The following is a 17,652-nucleotide window of genomic DNA, read 5'->3' on the forward strand; positions in this document are numbered from 1 at the left end:
AGGATCCTACGCAGTGCCGTAGGGGACCGCACTGCCACTTCCCAGCAAATTAGGGACACTGTTGCTCCTGGGGTATCGGCGAGGACCATTCGCAACCGTCTCCATGAAGCTGGGCTACGGTCCCGCACACCGTTAGGCCGTCTTCCGCTCACGCCCCAACATCGTGCAGCCCGCCTCCAGTGGTGTCGCGACAGGCGTGAATGGAGGGACGAATGGAGACGTGTCGTCTTCAGCGATGAGAGTCGCTTCTGCCTTGGTGCCAATGATGGTCGTATGCGTGTTTGGCGCCGTGCAGGTGAGCGCCACAATCAGGACTGCATACGACCGAGGCACACAGGGCCAACATCCGGCATCATGGGTTGGGGAGCGATCTCCTACACTGGCCGTACACCACTGGTGATCGTCGCGGGGACACTGAATAGTGCACGGTACATCCAAACCGTCATCGAACCCATCGTTCTACCATTCCTAGACCGGCAAGGGAACTTGCTGTTCCAACAGGACAATGCACGTCCGCATGTATCCCGTGCCACCCAACGTGCTCTACAAGGTGTAAGTCAACTACCCTGGCCAGCAAGATCTCCGGATCTGTCCCCCATTGAGCATGTTTGGGACTGGATGAAGCGTCGTCTCACGCGGTCTGCACGTCCAGCACGAACGCTGGTCCAACTGAGGCGCCAGGTGGAAATGGCATGGCAAGCCGTTCGACAGGACTACATCCAGCATCTCTACGATCGTCTCCATGGGAGAATAGCAGCCTGCATTGCTGCGAAAGGTGGATATACACTGTACTAGTGCCGACATTGTGCGTGCTCTGTTGCCTGTGTCTATGTGCCTGTGGTTCTGTCAGTGTGATCATGTGATGTATCTGACCCCAGGAATGTGTCAATAAAGTTTCCCCTTCCTGGGACAATGAATTCACGGTGTTCTTATTTCAATTTCCAGGAGTGTATTTTCATGTCAGTGTGGCTTCACAGTAGCTGAAAAAGTGGTAGATCGGCGGTACAACACTCTTACTATTTTTTAATGGAAAGCAGGTTCTTTAAATTCAAAGTGTTGGCTCGTTTTCAAAATTTAGGGTACTCCACTGCTATTAGTGACTTAACATTTGGTCAGTGTTTAGTCGCTTCGCAATGACTGGAAGAGGTCGTGTACATACACATGATTGTTGTCTTTGTTAATAAAAAACTTGATTACAACAAACCATTTACAGTATGCACGTCGATATATATCGTAGAGATAGGCGCTTTCAAATGGTTCAAATGGCTCTAAGCAATATGAGATTTAACATCTGAGGTCATCAGTCCCCTAGAACTTAGAACTACTTAAACCTAACTAACCTGAAGACATCGCACACATCCATCCCCGAGGCAGGATTCGAAGCCGCATGACTCCGGACTGAAGCGCCTAGAACTGCTCGGCCACAGCGGCCGGCGGGCGCTTTGACGTCTGCACCGTAGCTCGTGCCTTTTCTTTGCTCAAGAAGTCAGATATGTAACATACTTGACTATTGTAGTAGGTAATTAAAAAGAAGTTCCGTTAAATGGTACGGTGGTAGTTTCGTATGTAGGCCTGAATCTTTAGGTGTGTTTACACCTGTACGCCTAGCGGCTAGTCGCAGGGCGGGTGTAGCTTGCCCCACACGGGAGTAGAGGCTCCCAATGTGAACACAGGGCCGGCCGCTGTGGCCGAGCGGTTCTAGGCGCTTCAGTCCGGAACCGCGCGACTGCTACGGTCGCAGGTTCGAATCCTGCCTTGGTCATGGATGTGTGTGATGTCCTAAGGTTAGTTAGGTTTAAGTAGTTCTAAGTTCTAGGGCACTGATGACCTCAGATGTTAAGTCTCATAGTGCTCAGAGCCATTTGAACCATTTTCCAGTGTTCTGAAAATATCACATACCAACGCATTTCGTCCTTTCCTTATTTCGCTCCATCAACAGCTCCGTGGTTAAAGTTCTCTAAATCGTGTCTAGGAAAACCGAAAAATGATTCGTTGTTTCTAAGCAAAGTGTTGTTCACTGATGAGGCATCGTTTAGAAACCATAGACAAATCAATATTGGCAACATGTACTGCTGGTCAGTTGGAAATGCACGCTGGGCTCAGAGAAGTGGATGAACAACATGTGGCGCATCCTTTCAAGACTCGTATTGTTGGTCCCGGCCCTAGAGAGCCACAAGTCTCTACGGTTCCCGTCAGGGTATGCTTCCGTCGTTGTAAGACATACCACTCGACATAAAGCAATCAAATGATAATTAAATCCAGACCCTACGCTGCCAACAGGCTTTGATATACAGGGTGATCAAAAAGTCAGTATAAATTTGAAAGCTTAATAAACCACGGAATAATGTAGATAGAGAGGTAAAAATTGACACACATGCTTGGAATGACATGGGGTTTTATTAGAACCACCCCATATTGCTAGACGCGTGAAAGATCTCTTGCGCGCGTCGTTTGGTGATGATCGTGTGCTCAGCCGCCACTTTCGTCATGCTTGACCTCCCAGGTCCGCAGATCTCAGTCCGTGCGATTATTGGCTTTGCGGTTACCTGAAGTCGCAAGTGTATCCTGATCGGCCGACATCTCTAGGAATGCTGAAAGACAACATCCGACGCCAATGCCTCACCCTAACTCCGGACATGCTTTACAGTGCTGTTCACAACATTATTCCTCGAGTACAGCTATTGTTGAGGAATGATGGTGGACATATTGAACATATCCTGTAAAGAACATCATCTTTGCTGTGTCTTACTTTGTTATGCTAATTATTGCCATTCAGATCAGATGAAGCACCATCTGTCGGACGTTTTTTGCACTTTTTTATTTATTTTTTGGTTCTAATAAAACCCCATGTCATTCCAAGCATGTGTGTCAATTTGTATCTCTCTATCTACATTATTGCGTGATTTATTCAGTTTTCAAATTTATACTGACTTTTTGATCACCCGGTACATCGACGGGGACAGTTGAAAATATATGTCCCGACCTGGACTCGAACCCGGCGGGATCTCCTGCTTACATGACAGACGCTCTACCCATCCTCCCCACCCCTTTTTTTTTTTAGAAAGATTTTCAATTTATTGGTCATAACATTCTACAGTAATACATAATTTTCAACTGACATTCAAAAGTAATAAAAGAAACAAAAATTAATTACAGGTTCCTTGACATTTCTGAGCCACCGAGGGCACAGAGGATAGTGCGACTGCAGGGACGTATCCCCTGCACGCTCCCCGTGAGACCCACATTTTCAACTTAATGTCCACACACTACATTCGTAGTGCCCCTGCCCATTACACTCATTACTCGCGGCAGACATTTGTGCCGAGTCCCGTAAGAGTTCGGGCAATACGTGTGCATCCAGCACAGAAGAAGAAGGTCAATAGCCGGTTATCCTTAACTATATGAAGATGGTATCAGTTCTTTCGGACATGTCCCGAAGAACAGATACCATCTTCATAAAGCAATCAATGTAGCACCAACATGGTGTACGTCCCGCTTATTCCGCACACATAATTACAGACCTTCTTAACAGAACATCTGTAGAGCGTTGGGCCGGTCTTTCGGGAAAATAAAATTTACCTGCACTTCAACCAGATGTCCACAAGGGAACATTGGCGACACGCAGAGACACGAAATGTTTTACATAAGTTGGACCTGTGCTTCGATTAGTCCCAGTTACATTTAACAGGCAGAAACACACGAACCGAGCCATAGTTACGTGCTTACTTACATCTGGTACAATAGGACAGAACTTCCCCTAGCGGCGCGATCATACGAGTATCTTTGATTCTGTTATCTTTTTACTATTTAAAGAAGTTACGTCGATCAAGTCCTCTTTGAAGGCTCTTTCGGAATCCACGGAAAATGTATATATTCCCATTAAGAAAAGGGGATGTAAGAATTCGGCTTCAATAAAAGTTAAGGATCACTTAGATACGGCAGAGAATTCGCCACAGTCTGCGCGCGGCGGTGAATTTACTCTTTGTGCGTGTATTTGTGTTGGTCCGTCTCAGCTGCTTCACCCTTTGCGTTGGCATGCCTATCGTAAATTGTTGCTCCTGTTACTTGCCTCACATGAGTTGCCACTTCATGTACAATCTACATCTACATCTACATTCATACTGCGCAAGCCACCCAACGGTGTGTGGCGGAGGGCACTTTACGTGCCACTGTCATTACCTCCCTTTCCTGTTCCAGTCGCGTATGGTTCGCGGGAAGAACGACTGTCTGAAAGCCTCCGTGCGCGCTCTAATCTCTCTAATTTTACATTCGTTATCTCCTCGGGAGGTATAAGTAGGGGGAAGCAATATACTCGATACCTCATCCAGAAACGCACCCTCTCGAAACCTGGCGAGCAAGCTACACCGTGATGCAGAGCGCCTCTCTTGCAGAGTCTGCCACTTGAGTTTATTAAACATCTCCGTAACGCTATCACGGTTACCAAATAACCCTGTGACGAAACGCGCCGCTCTTCTTTGGATCTTCTCTATCTCCTCCGTCAACCCGATCTGGTACGGATCCCACACTGATGAGCAATACTCAAGTATAGGTCGAACGAGTGTTTTGTAAGCCACCTCCTTTGTTGCTGAACTACATTTTCTAAGCACTCTCCCAATGAATCTCAACCTGGTACCCGCCTTACCAACAATTAATTTTATATGATCATTCCACTTCAAATCGTTCCGCACGCATACTCCCAGATATTTTACAGAAGTAACTGCTACCAGTGTTTGTTCCGCTATCATATAATCATACAATAAAGGATCCTTCTTTCTATGTATTCGCAATACATTACATTTGTCTATGTTAAGGGACAGTTGCCACTCCCTGCACCAAGTGCCTATCCGCTGCAGATCTTCCTGCATTTCGCTACAATTTTCTAATGCTGCAACTTCTCTGTATACTACAGCATCATCCGCGAAAAGCCGCATGGAACTTCCGACACTATCTACTAGGTCATTTATATATATTGTGAAAAGCAATGGTCCCATAACACTTCCCTGTGGCACGCCAGAGGTTACCTTAACGTCTGTAGACGTCTCTCCATTGAGCATTTCGGGAGCATTTTGTGTACAGTACATGATAACATTACCGTTTCAACACATGGGAGTCCTGTTCTTTAGAGTGCATAGCATTCAGCGCCATATGAAATACATTTTGGCCATCGTTAACTGACTCTTCTAGATTTCGAAGGTGGCCGAGCGGTTCTGGCGCTACAGTCTGGAACCGCGCGACCGCTACGGTCGCAGGTTCGAATCCTGCCTCGGGCATGGATGTGTGTGTTGTCCTTAGGTTAGTTAGGTTTAAGTAGCTTTAAGTTCTAGGGGACTTATGACCTCAGCAGTTGAGTCCCATAGTGCTCAGAGCCATTTGAATTTAGATTTCGAATGTGTGATGTAATAACTGATTACTAACTGGTGGCACTATCCAAGGATGAATATTTAATCACTTCCGTGTCAGGTAGACCTACCTCACACCTGTCAACAACCCTTGACAGCAGTTTATCCTGTGAACAATGTCGTATGTCCAAGTTCACCCCACACGTCCACTCTCTAGTTGCACCAAATTGTCTTCCTCTATTCAAACTTGTTGTTGCTTTCTGTGCACTGACGACTGGAATGCATGTTTCAATAACGCTAGTCAGCATGTCGGTGTAGTTTACACTGCAGTGGTAACATCAAAGTTTCCTGGATGGTTCGCATTATGTCTGCTAGTTCCTGCTGTCTCCTTCTTGTTACTAAACTGAAGACACCATACCTGCAAATGTTTCGCTGCCTGTCATGAAAGAAACCATCGCTTCTCGTCCAATCTAGTCATATATTCGTGTTTCCGTTTAGGGAATATAATGCAAAGTAACCATTGAAGTTATTTTGTTAAAATCATTATACGTAGTAGTAGTACATACTCTTAGTTAGAAGCTATAGTCCACAGTTTTTTGCATTCTACGCGAGGTTCATCCTTACGAATGGGCTTCATTGATGTCCACTAAGAGAGATTGTACGATTCCCGACTAACGCGCCGGCCGCTGTGGTCGAGCGGTTCTAGGCGCTTCAGTCCGGAACCGAGCTGCTGCTACGGTCGCAGGTTCGAATCCTGCCTCGGGCTTGGATGTGTGTGATGTCCTTAGGTTAGCTAGGTTTACATCGTTGTAAGTCTGCGGGACTGATGACCTCAGATGTTAAGTCCCATAGTGCTTAGAGCCATCTGAACCATTTGACTAACGCGTTCCAAGTAAATCGATGGAAGGGTTTTCAAATTGTCGTTCATGTCAACAGATTTTCTTTTAGTAACAGTGCAGTTGTAGACGTTCCGCTGGGGCGCAACGAAGGAAGGAAGGTTAGTCTCCAACGTCCTCTCGGCGACATATTCATCAGAGACGAAGCCCAAGGGGTAGTGATACACTATGTCGCCTTAAGAGGAACCAACACGGAATTTGCCATCGGTAAATCTGAGAAACCAACGAAAACCAAAGTGTGGCCAAACGCAAACTTGAAACCCAGGCATCCCTGATGCTACTCCAGCGCCTCACCCCTGTCGTGTCTCCCTTGGCCGCGCTGTGAAGTACTGCCAGAGACAGCTCTCGTTTCATCTAGACCTGTGCATCGGGATAGCTCTAAGACTTATATGCGTCGTCACTGACCTGAGCATGCAAGTTTTTCGTAGATCTAGCCGTCCTTGCAGATTTTACAGAATGCTCGTTATCCTGCGCTCGTCAAGGACGCTTTCATCCTTCTCCAACTGATTTCGTTTACGGTAGAGGACTGCAGCACAATTCCCTCTTTCAATTATCGAACAAACGCAAGTATGGCTGACATAGTGTTTACTGTATCCGGGATTGTAAAACAGTTAAGATCCTTAGTCGCCAGGAAGGCACCTGGCCCAGACGGTATCCCCGTAAGATTTTACGTTGACTACGCTACAAATATAGCACCATTCTTATCCATCATCTATCAGAGATCATTGGTATAGTGAAACGTTCCACGGGACTGGAAGAAGGCCCAGGTCATAGCAATCCATAAAAAGGGTAGAAACTCGGATGCACATAATTACCGACCAAATTCACTGACATCCATTTGTTGTAGATTCATGGACATAATGACCTTTCTAGACTCTGAGAAGCTCATCTGCAGAAACCAGCACGGATTTACAAAACAACAGTCATGCAAGACACAGCTGGCCCTCTTTGTGCATGATATACAACAGGCTCTAGATACCGGCTGCCAGGTTGATGCCATATTTCTCGACTTTCGAATGGCGTTCGACCCAGTTCCGCACTGTCGCTTACTCCAAAAAGTGCGCGCTTACGGTCTATCAGATGGCAAATGCGGTTGGATAGAAAGTTTTCTAACAGACAGGGAGCAGTATGTCGTCCTGAATGAGGTGACTTCAACAGAAACAAGCGTAACTTGAGGTGTGCCCCAGGGATTTGGTTGATGGTATTGTCAGTGGCATTAGACTGCTTGCCGATGATGCTGTAGTCTACAGGAAAGTAGTATCACACAAAAATAATGAACAATTCAATGAGGATTTGCAGAAAACAAATGAGTGGTGTAATGACTGGCAGTTATCTCTCGATATTAGTAAGTGTAACCTATTGCGTATAACAAGGCGAAAACCCCCATTAATGTACGAGTACAAAATAAATGCCCAGTCTTTGGAAGCGATAACATCCGTGAAGTATCTGGGCGTGATTTTTCGAAATGATCTGAAATGGAATGATCAGATTACACAAGTAACGGGTAAGGCGAACTCTAGATTGCGGGTTATTGGTAGAATCCTGAAGCGATGCAGTCCTTCAACGAAGGAAATTGCTTACAATACTTTAGTTCGCCCAGTCTTAGAGTATTGTTCGTCTGTATGGCACCCTTACCAGTTGGGTCTGATTCAAGAGATTGAGAAGGTCCAAAGAAGAGCGGCAAGATTCCTGACTGGTACATTTAGCCATCGAGAGAGCGTTAAAAATCTCATAGATAGTTTGAAGTGGGGCACACTTGCAGATAGACGGAGCGCTAAACGGAAGGGGCTGCTCACCAAATTCCGAAATCCGATCTTCACCGAGGATGTTGAGCATATATTATTACCACCAACTTTCAAATCGCGCAATGATCACCATTCAAAGATAGAGAGTATTTTAAAACTTGTCAAGGAACAAGAGTGGCAGGATGTTTATAGTCCTGACAACATAGATGATAAATACAATGCTTTCCTTAACAAATTTATTATGCTCTTTGAGTGTTGCTTTCCATTAGAATGTTCTAAACGTGGTACTGGCAGTAATAGGCAGTCCGGGTGGCTGACTAATGGGATAAGGATATCATGTAGAACAAAGTGGGAATTATATCAAAATGTTAGAAGTATTCACAATCATTTACTGAGTAAATGTCTGAAGATGTCCTTGTAAACCGAAAACCGGTTAACAATAAAAGTAATATTGTAGAACAAAAGCAAACTGGTGCTTTTCATTTATTAAACTACATTAAATTTCCTGTAAAACAGGTCCTATTCAATTTTTTCGCTAGGACTAATAGTTTTCAGGAAGAGAGCGCGAACATGTGCTGTAGCTAAGGTAGATTTTGTAGGCCAACTCGAGGTAGGTTCCCGACTTGATACACCACAAGTGCCCTGTATCAAATTGTTCGTATCAGCTTCCTCTACACTACTGCCGTGCGTTGTAAGTAATGACAGAGTTCGAATAATACAGAAAATAAATAATAATGTACATTTTGGATAGCGCATATGTCCACATGAAGTTTTTGCTAAGAGTCATTAACACTTTCAGCCCCGAAAACATATACCTTTCCTCCTGACTTACCATGATTACAAGTATTACACTTACTTAAGAATGTTTCACAGTCCCAAGGGGCAATAATATAAATAGACGATTTTCGACCATTCACAGAATTAGTTAACGCTTCTGTGAGTAACATTGTGGTTAGTTCCCTCTTGAACTCTCCCTTTCATAAATCACTGCTAAGACAAATGTTTGTCATCTAGGAGAAACCTGATTGATTTCCTAATCAGTCACTGTATTAACCTCGTTCCCTATATCCTTCGCTTTCCAAAAGAAGATCCTGAAAAATGATCGCATGAGTGAGTTATGAAAATTGCAGCCGACTATTCCACTATAAGTCATCTAAAAAGAAGTGAAAAACCGTTTCTGACGAGATCAACCCACCGAGGGAACATTCTGTTTTTATAAAACAGAGTTTTGCAAAGTCTGTAACTAATAACAGTAGTCCCTGTTAATCCACTTCTAACATGATGCAGAATCATAAAAAAGTATGAGCTTTAAGACTGTAACAAATTACACTGCACTAGAAAAGAAATTAAAGCTCGATCGTGAATGTTTCATTACATGAACAGTAATTGTGTTTTCCCCCCTTCATAATTCCCGAGGAATTAATGAAATTAACTGCCAATCTCACCTTCAAAGTTTAATATTACGCTAGATCATCTCGCGCACCACAGAAGTCAAAACCTTAAAAACCGAATCCTTAGGTCCGTGAGGAGTTCTGTTTAACGGCCAAGGTGAGGCCCACTGTTGGGTGTTTTAGTGTGAGAATACGTAAGCTAACGTGACATAACATTCAGTGCTTGATGCAATCAGTTTGTACGAACTTCCCACGAGAACGAAATTGCGTCGTATGTTGCAAGTCCGGATTAATAGGTGACAGACGTTGACAATCTTTTACGTAGATTTTTTGTGGAAAACCACAAATATCTAAAACAATTTCATCTTCTTGACTTTTTAAAGCATAGCATAACGCGCATTAAAAAGGTTGGAGTGTCATCTCCATTATCCTCCACTGACATAATCTTCTTCTTAAGTTGCCAATCCTAAGATTGATTTGCAGCAGCTCTCCATTCAGTGCGATTGTCGGCCAGCCTCTTCAATTCCGTGAAACTTCCGCATCCTAGGTCCTGCATTATCTGGCTTATGTACTTTCTTCTAGGTCTGCCTCTTGCCCTTTTGCCCTCCACAAGGCCTTCCGTTATAGTGTGGAGAAGACTTTCATGTCTCAGAATGTGTCCCATCCATATACCTCTCCTCTTCTTGACCGTCTTCCAAAGAACTGGAACTTCCTCCGCTCTCTGCAGGTCTTCTTCATTTGTCATCCTGGCCGTCCATGGAATTTTTAACATCCTTCGCAGACACCACATTTCGAATCCTTCAATCCTTCCTCTTTCGACCTCTCCAAGTGTCCAGGTTTCGCTGCCGTAGAGAAGCACACTCCCAACAAAGGTCTTTATTAACCGCTTCCTTAACGACAGACTTATCATATTTGATGTGAGGAGTCCTTTCCTTTTATAGAATGCAGTCTTTGCCTGATTTATTCTACTTATTACATCTTTCCTACTACGACCATCTGATGTTATTCTGCTTCCCAAGTAGACAAAGTCTTGTATTTCTTTCAGCTTCTCTCCATTCAGCCTTATATTCGTAATTGCTTGATTATTTTGTTTGCTTGCAACTAAGATTTTTGTTTTTGACTTATTAATTTTCATGTTGTACCGTGTAGCAAGAGTGTTTTCCATTTCCTCCAACACTACTTGTAATTCTTCCTCATTTTCCGCTAGGACAGCAATGTCATCCGCAAAACGCAGCATATCAACTATTTTTCCCTGGATCCTGATTCCATTAGCTTGTCCTAACTTTTCTCTGACCTCGTCCATTGCTTTCTGTATGTACATATTAAAGAGGACAGGGGAGAATGCACATCCCTGTCTCACACCCTGTTTAATTTTTGCTTGTTGTTGATGTTCCCCACATCTCACTATTGCCACCTCTTCTTTGTATATTTTGCATATCGTTCTCCTGTCCTTGTACTTAGCTCCAGTTTCCCTCAATATCTGGAATAGTTTTTTCCATTCAACCTTATCAAAGGCCTTTTCGAGGTCAACAAATGCTATGTAGGTGTTCTTTCCTTTTTCCATTCTTTTTTCTATTATGAGCCTTAGGGCCATAATGGCTTCTCGCGTACCTCTCCCTCTTCTAAAGCCAAACTGGTCTTCTGTGAGCATGCATTCCACGTTCCCTTCAATTCTTCTGAGGAGGATGGTCGTCAAAATTTTTGATAGAGAAAGAAAATATTATGATTGCGACAATTCTGCGGAGGAAAGGCCATATTTAAGTCATGATTGATGTCGAAGAATGGAAGTGTGGCACAAGAGATGCCAGATTCCGAGACAGTTATTCCACAGCCCATATTATGACAGTAGCTCTACTGTAAGGAACGAGTACTGCCAGAGAAATTCTGATGCAAGATGAGGCGTTCGGAATGTCGACATATCGCCTTTCTATCTCGTGCCCTAAGTAAATATTTTCCAAAGTAGTCGGCGTGGTTTTATTTAAATTTTTTATTTTACACATTTAGTTTCGTAGGACCAAACTGAAGAGAAAATTTTTATGATCATGAAATGAGTCAGTACAAAATGGTTCGAATGGCTCTAAGCACTATGGGACTTAACATCTGAGGTCATCAGTCCCCGAGACTTAGAACTACTTAAACCTAACTAACCTAAGACATCACTCACATCCATGCCCGAGGCACGATTCAAACCTGCGACCGTAGCAACAGCGAGGTTCCGCACCGAAGCGCCTAGAACCGCTCGGTCACAGGGCCAGGCGAGTCAGTACACGAAATTAAAATTATATAAGTTACTAATAAATAAAACTTACACGAATCCTGTGCAGACGACAAGCTGCTGAGAATATATTAGCATAATCAGCAGTGTAACACAGGAATCTGCTCAAGGAGTCAGCTATGAGAAAATTCTACATTTTCGACTTCAAAGAGCGATGATTTTTGCTAAGATTTGTTTTTTAATTCTTGTAATAACTGATTGAAAATGGATACAGCAGAAATCTGTAAGTCTTTCTCCACAAGGGTCATGCTAGTGCGGTCTAAATGCAGGAAGGATTTGTGCCGAGTATTAACTGAGTAAAACTGATAGATCTAGCGATACGCTCATATTGTTAACAATAAACGGCATTAAAGGAAATGTATATTGAGAGATCGACGTCAGTATTTGAAGACACCTGAACAGGGGATGGCAAGAAGTTTGCAAAGTTAGACCACATATCACTCGAATTTCCCGTTTATGATGCAAAAATACCCTTTCTCAATGGGAAGAGCTACCCCAGAATATACATCCGTACGTCATAAGCGAGTAAATATAAAGCTAATTTTCATGTCGGACCCTCACTTATTTCAGATACCACTAACCTGGACTCCGCAGAAAATTCTAATAAATGTTTTAATAAGGATCTTGGCGAGTGAAAGCAGCAGATGACCTCCACGATGATACAGTATCGGGAATATGTAACGGTTCTAATGATTATTGTTGAACCAAAATTAGCAAGATCGATTTCCCATCCACATCAGTAAATATTTTTTATGGCCTGATTAATGAGCAGACTCAAATCGACATCCTCGACTTGCCTGTAAAGGCGCAAGATTGTGGGTTCGACCAACACGCGAGTGTTACAGACGTACTTCGTGAACTCAAATGGACGCGCTATTTTAGCCAAATACAATCACTCTATTTGAGAGTGGAACAGGAAAGGGACATATTAGTTATGGTACAATATACCCTCTGCCATAAACCCTACGGTGGCTTACGGAGTTTATATGAAGACACAGATGTAAGGTATCTGATGTACAACCCCAGACTGCATCACCGTCCTGAGAAATACTTCTTGTGAAAAGTTCTACTGCAGTATATAATGTGTTATGGCCAACATGACCTTTTTCCTCTTTCTTTGACTGTATATGTGCCTGCAGCACCTAGTCTATTCCTACTATTGTTCTAAGATATTGAGTTTCAAGCAAAACATATTTCGAACGGGCTAATAACTGTCTGCCAACAACATGGACAATATGAAATTACTAAAATTCTATTAAAATTAATTAATGAAGGTACCATGAGTTTATGTATTTATATTATGTTTATCTTACATCACTGTGAAGACGTGTTACTGTTTTTTCCACGTTATGTCCCATTGTATTATAAATGGAAACAGTCAGAACGTAAAAAGCAATTTTTTATAATAATAGTCCAGTTACATTAAAAATATAAATATAATCAAATTACGAAAAGCAAATCTTTTATATAGAAAGTCCAGTTACATTAAAAATGGCCGGCCGGGGTAGCCGAGCGGTTCTAGGCGCTACAGTCTGGAACCGCGTGACGGCTACGGTCGCAGTTTCGAATCCAGCCTCGGGCATGGGTATGTGTGATGTCCTTAGGTTAGTTAGGTTTAAGTAGTTCTAGGGGACTGATGACCTCAGAAGTTAAATCCCATAGTGCTCAGAGCCATTTTAACCATTAAAAATGTAAACAATCCAACTATAAATGCCACATCTTACATGGAGTGCAGGGAGTTGTAGTCTACGAGCTTCATCATCTATTAGTAGCTGTATTTTACGTTGAGAACTAACCCTCAGTAAATAAATGCTATCAGAAACCACCTACACACAATATTTATTCGATTAACTTGTTGTTATTACTGATGCCTCTGAAAATGGATTATTTAGAATTTTGCTTAAGATGTAGGACTCCTTATTCGTTTGTAGCTGACATCGCTTTCTGATATGGAAGTGCGGTCCTCACAGATTTGTCCTCGTCACACATTTTCAGTACGATTTCGACAAATGAAAGTCTTGTCTGCCACCTGAAGCTAACTTGTCGATATAGTGGGAATGCCCCCATACGTTACTACACAGTGCTTGGACGATGTGAGCGGGGCTATTGACAGACAGACACGCAGTTCAGAGATCGCATAATTAGTCAGTTAGTCGTTTACGTGTTTCATAGCTCATTTAAACCATTCTTTTTATGGAAATGATGTGGGACGAGTCAGCTTAGAGAATATGTTCGGTGTTAACGTTAATGAACATATTAATTTTTAGTCCTACTCATGCAACTAAACCTAAAAACTGGGTGTTTTTTACAGGTTAAATAATTAAGCGCCTGAGAGCTAGGCAAATCCTTCGACACCCTTACGCAGTGTTCGCCTCTTCAGACGCTATAGCAGCGACGAGACGGAATTAGTGTCGAAATTTCTGACAATTACGAGGGCAGTTCAATAAGTAATGCAACACATTTTTTTTCTCGGCCAATTTTGGTTGAAAAAACCGGAAATTTCTTGTGGAATATTTTCAAACATTCCCGCTTCGTCTCGTATAGTTTCATTGACTTCCGACAGGTGGCAGCGCTGTACGGAGCTGTTAAAATGGCGTCTGTAACGGATGTGCGTTGCAAACAACGGGCAGTGATCGAGTTTCTTTTGGCGGAAAACCAGGGCATCTCCGATATTCATAGGCGCTTGCAGAATGTCTACGGTGATCTGGCAGTGGACAAAAGCACGGTGAGTCGTTGGGCAAAGCGTGTGTCATCATCGCCGCAAGGTCAAGCAAGACTGTCTGATCTCCCGCGTGCGGGCCGGCCGTGCACAGCTGTGACTCCTGCAATGGCGAAGCGTGCGAACACACTCGTTCGAGATGATCGACGGATCACCATCAAACAACTCAATGCTCAACTTGACATCTCTGTTGGTAGTGCTGTCACAATTGTTCACCAGTTGGGATATTCAAAGGTTTGTTCCCGCTGGGTCCCTCGTTGTCTAACCGAACACCATGAAGAGCAAAGGAGAACCATCTGTGCGGAATTGCTTGCTCGTCATGTGGCTGAGGGTGACAATTTCTTGTCAAAGATTGTTACAGGCGATGAAACATGGGTTCATCACTTCGAACCTGAAACAAAACGGCCATCAATGGAGTGGCGCCACACCCACTCCCCTACCAAGAAAAAGTTTAAAGCCATACCTTCAGCCGGTAAAGTCATGGTTACAGTCTTCTGGGACGCTGAAGGGGTTATTCTGTTCGATGTCCTTCCCCATGGTCAAACGATCAACTGTGAAGTGTATTGTGCTACTCTTCAGAAATTGAAGAAACGACTTCAGCGTGTTCGTAGGCACAAAAATCTGAACGAACTTCTCCTTCTTGATGACAACACAAGACCTCACACAAGTCTTCGCACCCGAGAGGAGCTCACAAAACTTCAGTGGACTGTTCTTCCTCATGCACCCTACAGCCCCGATCTCGCACCGTCGGATTTCCATATGTTTGGCCCAATCAAGGACGCAATCCGTGGGAGGCACTACGCGGATGATGAAGAAGTTATTGATGCAATACGACGTTGGCTCCGACATCGACCAGTGGAATGGTACCGTGCAGGCATACAGGCCCTCATTTCAAGGTGGCGTAAGGCCGTAGCATTGAATGGAGATTACGTTGAAAAATAGTGTTGTGTAGCTAAAAGATTGGGGAATAACCTGGTCTATTTCAATGCTGAATAAAACAACCCCTGTTTCAGAAAAAAAATGTCTTGCATTACTTATTGAACTGCCTTCGTACATTGTCAATGCGCTCAAGAAAGTTGCGTGGGTGGTACTGAGGATATTGCCAAAATGGTTTATCTTGGTGGGTCATTCTGTCATTTTACACACGCATGTGTCAATGTCCAACCCTCGTGCGATCAAGATCAAGCTGTAGGAGGAGCGAAAAGGAGGGACGGAAAAGTATAAAAGCACTTTACCGCTTTGGATCACGTTCATATTTTGTCGAATGGTTTTGAATGGACCCTAGTGGTTCCACCCTGCACGATACGGCAAAAACAGCTGTCACCCTACACTCCGAAAGGGTTCATGAGTGTTGCACCCCTGCAGTGTCCTTACAGTAGAGTTAAGGGGCTCCGGAACGCCCTATACTTGCAATGTTAAAATAACGCTTCTAAATTACATCTTTCCTCACAAAGTATTTGAGGTAGGAAGTTGAACTTTTTACAGATTATTTATTGGAATATGGGCTACAACTTAACACAGGGATTTTACGAAATTTTTGTTCAGTTATTAAAGATGATTTTTTTTCAATTGTAATGAAAATTCACAACATTTTTTTGCAATTTTTTATTTATATATTCAAAAATATACAGTTTTTTGGAAAAAGGCTGTGTTAAATTATGCAGAAGGTACTGTGTAACATTTACTGAAAGTTTGAAACAAATATGTTTGGAAGATCCTTAGAAAACATGTAATTAGTATGAGAAAATAAAAGTTTTGGGTATCGAGCGACAAAGATTGGATTAACTTTTTAGTGCATTCCAGGTCCATAGGATGGATTATCTTCATCCTCTGCAAACTCCTCCTCCAGCTTCCTCTTGTTCCTCCTCCTGTTTACTCTTGCTTGTATTTCTAGACTCTTCACAGCCCTGTCTGCAGCCCGAAGGCGTTCCTTGTCTAAAGCAAGTATCGCTCGTACCTTGTTAGAACCTATCTTCATTCCCATATTTCTAAATACCTTTGGCTTTCCAACATTTCTCCTTTTCTTAAAAGCCTTCAGAGGATTTCTAATAACTTTACTTTTACTCATTATTATACTTCAACAAAACAGAGACTCAAGAAACAGAATTAATTACGAATATTTTCGAGATAACGACAGAGTAAATAAACATGAAACAATCGACAATCACACCAGCGATGTATATTGAACCATCACAGGTTAGCAACAACACATACTTTATCTCACATCACTAAAATGTACCTGATGAACAGGGACGTTAATAATAACACCATTTGACAGCAGTTTAACAGCGCCACAGTGGGTCACGCCCATGTAGAACACATTTCAAAAAAAATTTAAAAATAGTTGTAGTCTTCGGAATTGAATAAATTATATATCTATTAAAAGGTAATAGTCTGTAGATTCAGAAAACGGAAAAAAGTAAAAATCGAACTTTGCATTATTTTGAGCCTTTCCGGAGCCCCTTAAAAAGCCCAGGGGGTGGCAGCAGTGGCTAGATTTGTCAACAACGTCGTGCTGTTGCTTGTCGCACTGCCAGCCGTCGTTTTCGGCCGCGAAGTATGTAGAAATCACGGCGCCAAGGGAGGAAGTGGCTTCATTGTGGCTCTTTATGCCACCCCCTGAGGCCCCTGCGCGTCGATTCTGAGCAGCGCTCCTTCTCAAAAGTTTTTCTCGACCACCCATACGAAATCCGCGTGGTTTCAACGTTTGCTGCCGTGGTCCTGACATCCGTCGCAAAGGCGTCAAAAAATGGGTGAAACGAGGATAACAGGGGTGTGGTGAACTTCTCATCGTAGGGCATGTCCGCAGTGGCGTTGGGCAGAGGTTTGGTGAAATTTGATGCCAATGTGACACCGCTAACCCACCTTCCACGTCGCATGAAGGTCTGAGCGGTGGCCTTCTTTTCGTGTGTGTCAACACCTCGCTGTTTGAAGAGGGTGACGTCGCAGACTGCCGAGATTTTGCTACAGTGCAAAGGAAAGTTGTAGGCACTTTTAAGTCAAATTTCAAACTTGTGCGTCGCAATGGGAAACAATTACAGAGTTTTTAAAAATTGACGCTTCAATTTTGTTTCGCAGTGTAGTTTTTCTAGGCCAGTTTGAGGTAGTTTTCCGGTCTGATAGACCAGAAGTGTCCCGCATCAAATTGTTCTTCTCAGCTTCCTCTACACTACTGTGGTACGTTGCAACCAATGACAGTGTTCGAATAATAAAGAAAAGAAATAACAACGTACATTAAATGCGTTTTATCTCGGAAACAAATCGGAGTACGGGATATAATCATGTGA

At 43.2% G+C, this 17,652-nt stretch overlaps 1 protein-coding gene across 1 annotated transcript in view; it reads left to right on the plus strand.

Moving 5' to 3' along the window:
• LOC126260759 (uncharacterized) overlaps positions 1-17,652 on the plus strand; it is a 1,547,391-nt gene that overhangs the window by 568,691 nt on the left and 961,048 nt on the right. The window lies entirely within an intron of this gene.

The sequence above is a fragment of the Schistocerca nitens genome, chromosome 5 (assembly GCF_023898315.1).
Source record: "Schistocerca nitens isolate TAMUIC-IGC-003100 chromosome 5, iqSchNite1.1, whole genome shotgun sequence".
Lineage (NCBI taxonomy): Eukaryota > Metazoa > Arthropoda > Insecta > Orthoptera > Acrididae > Schistocerca > Schistocerca nitens.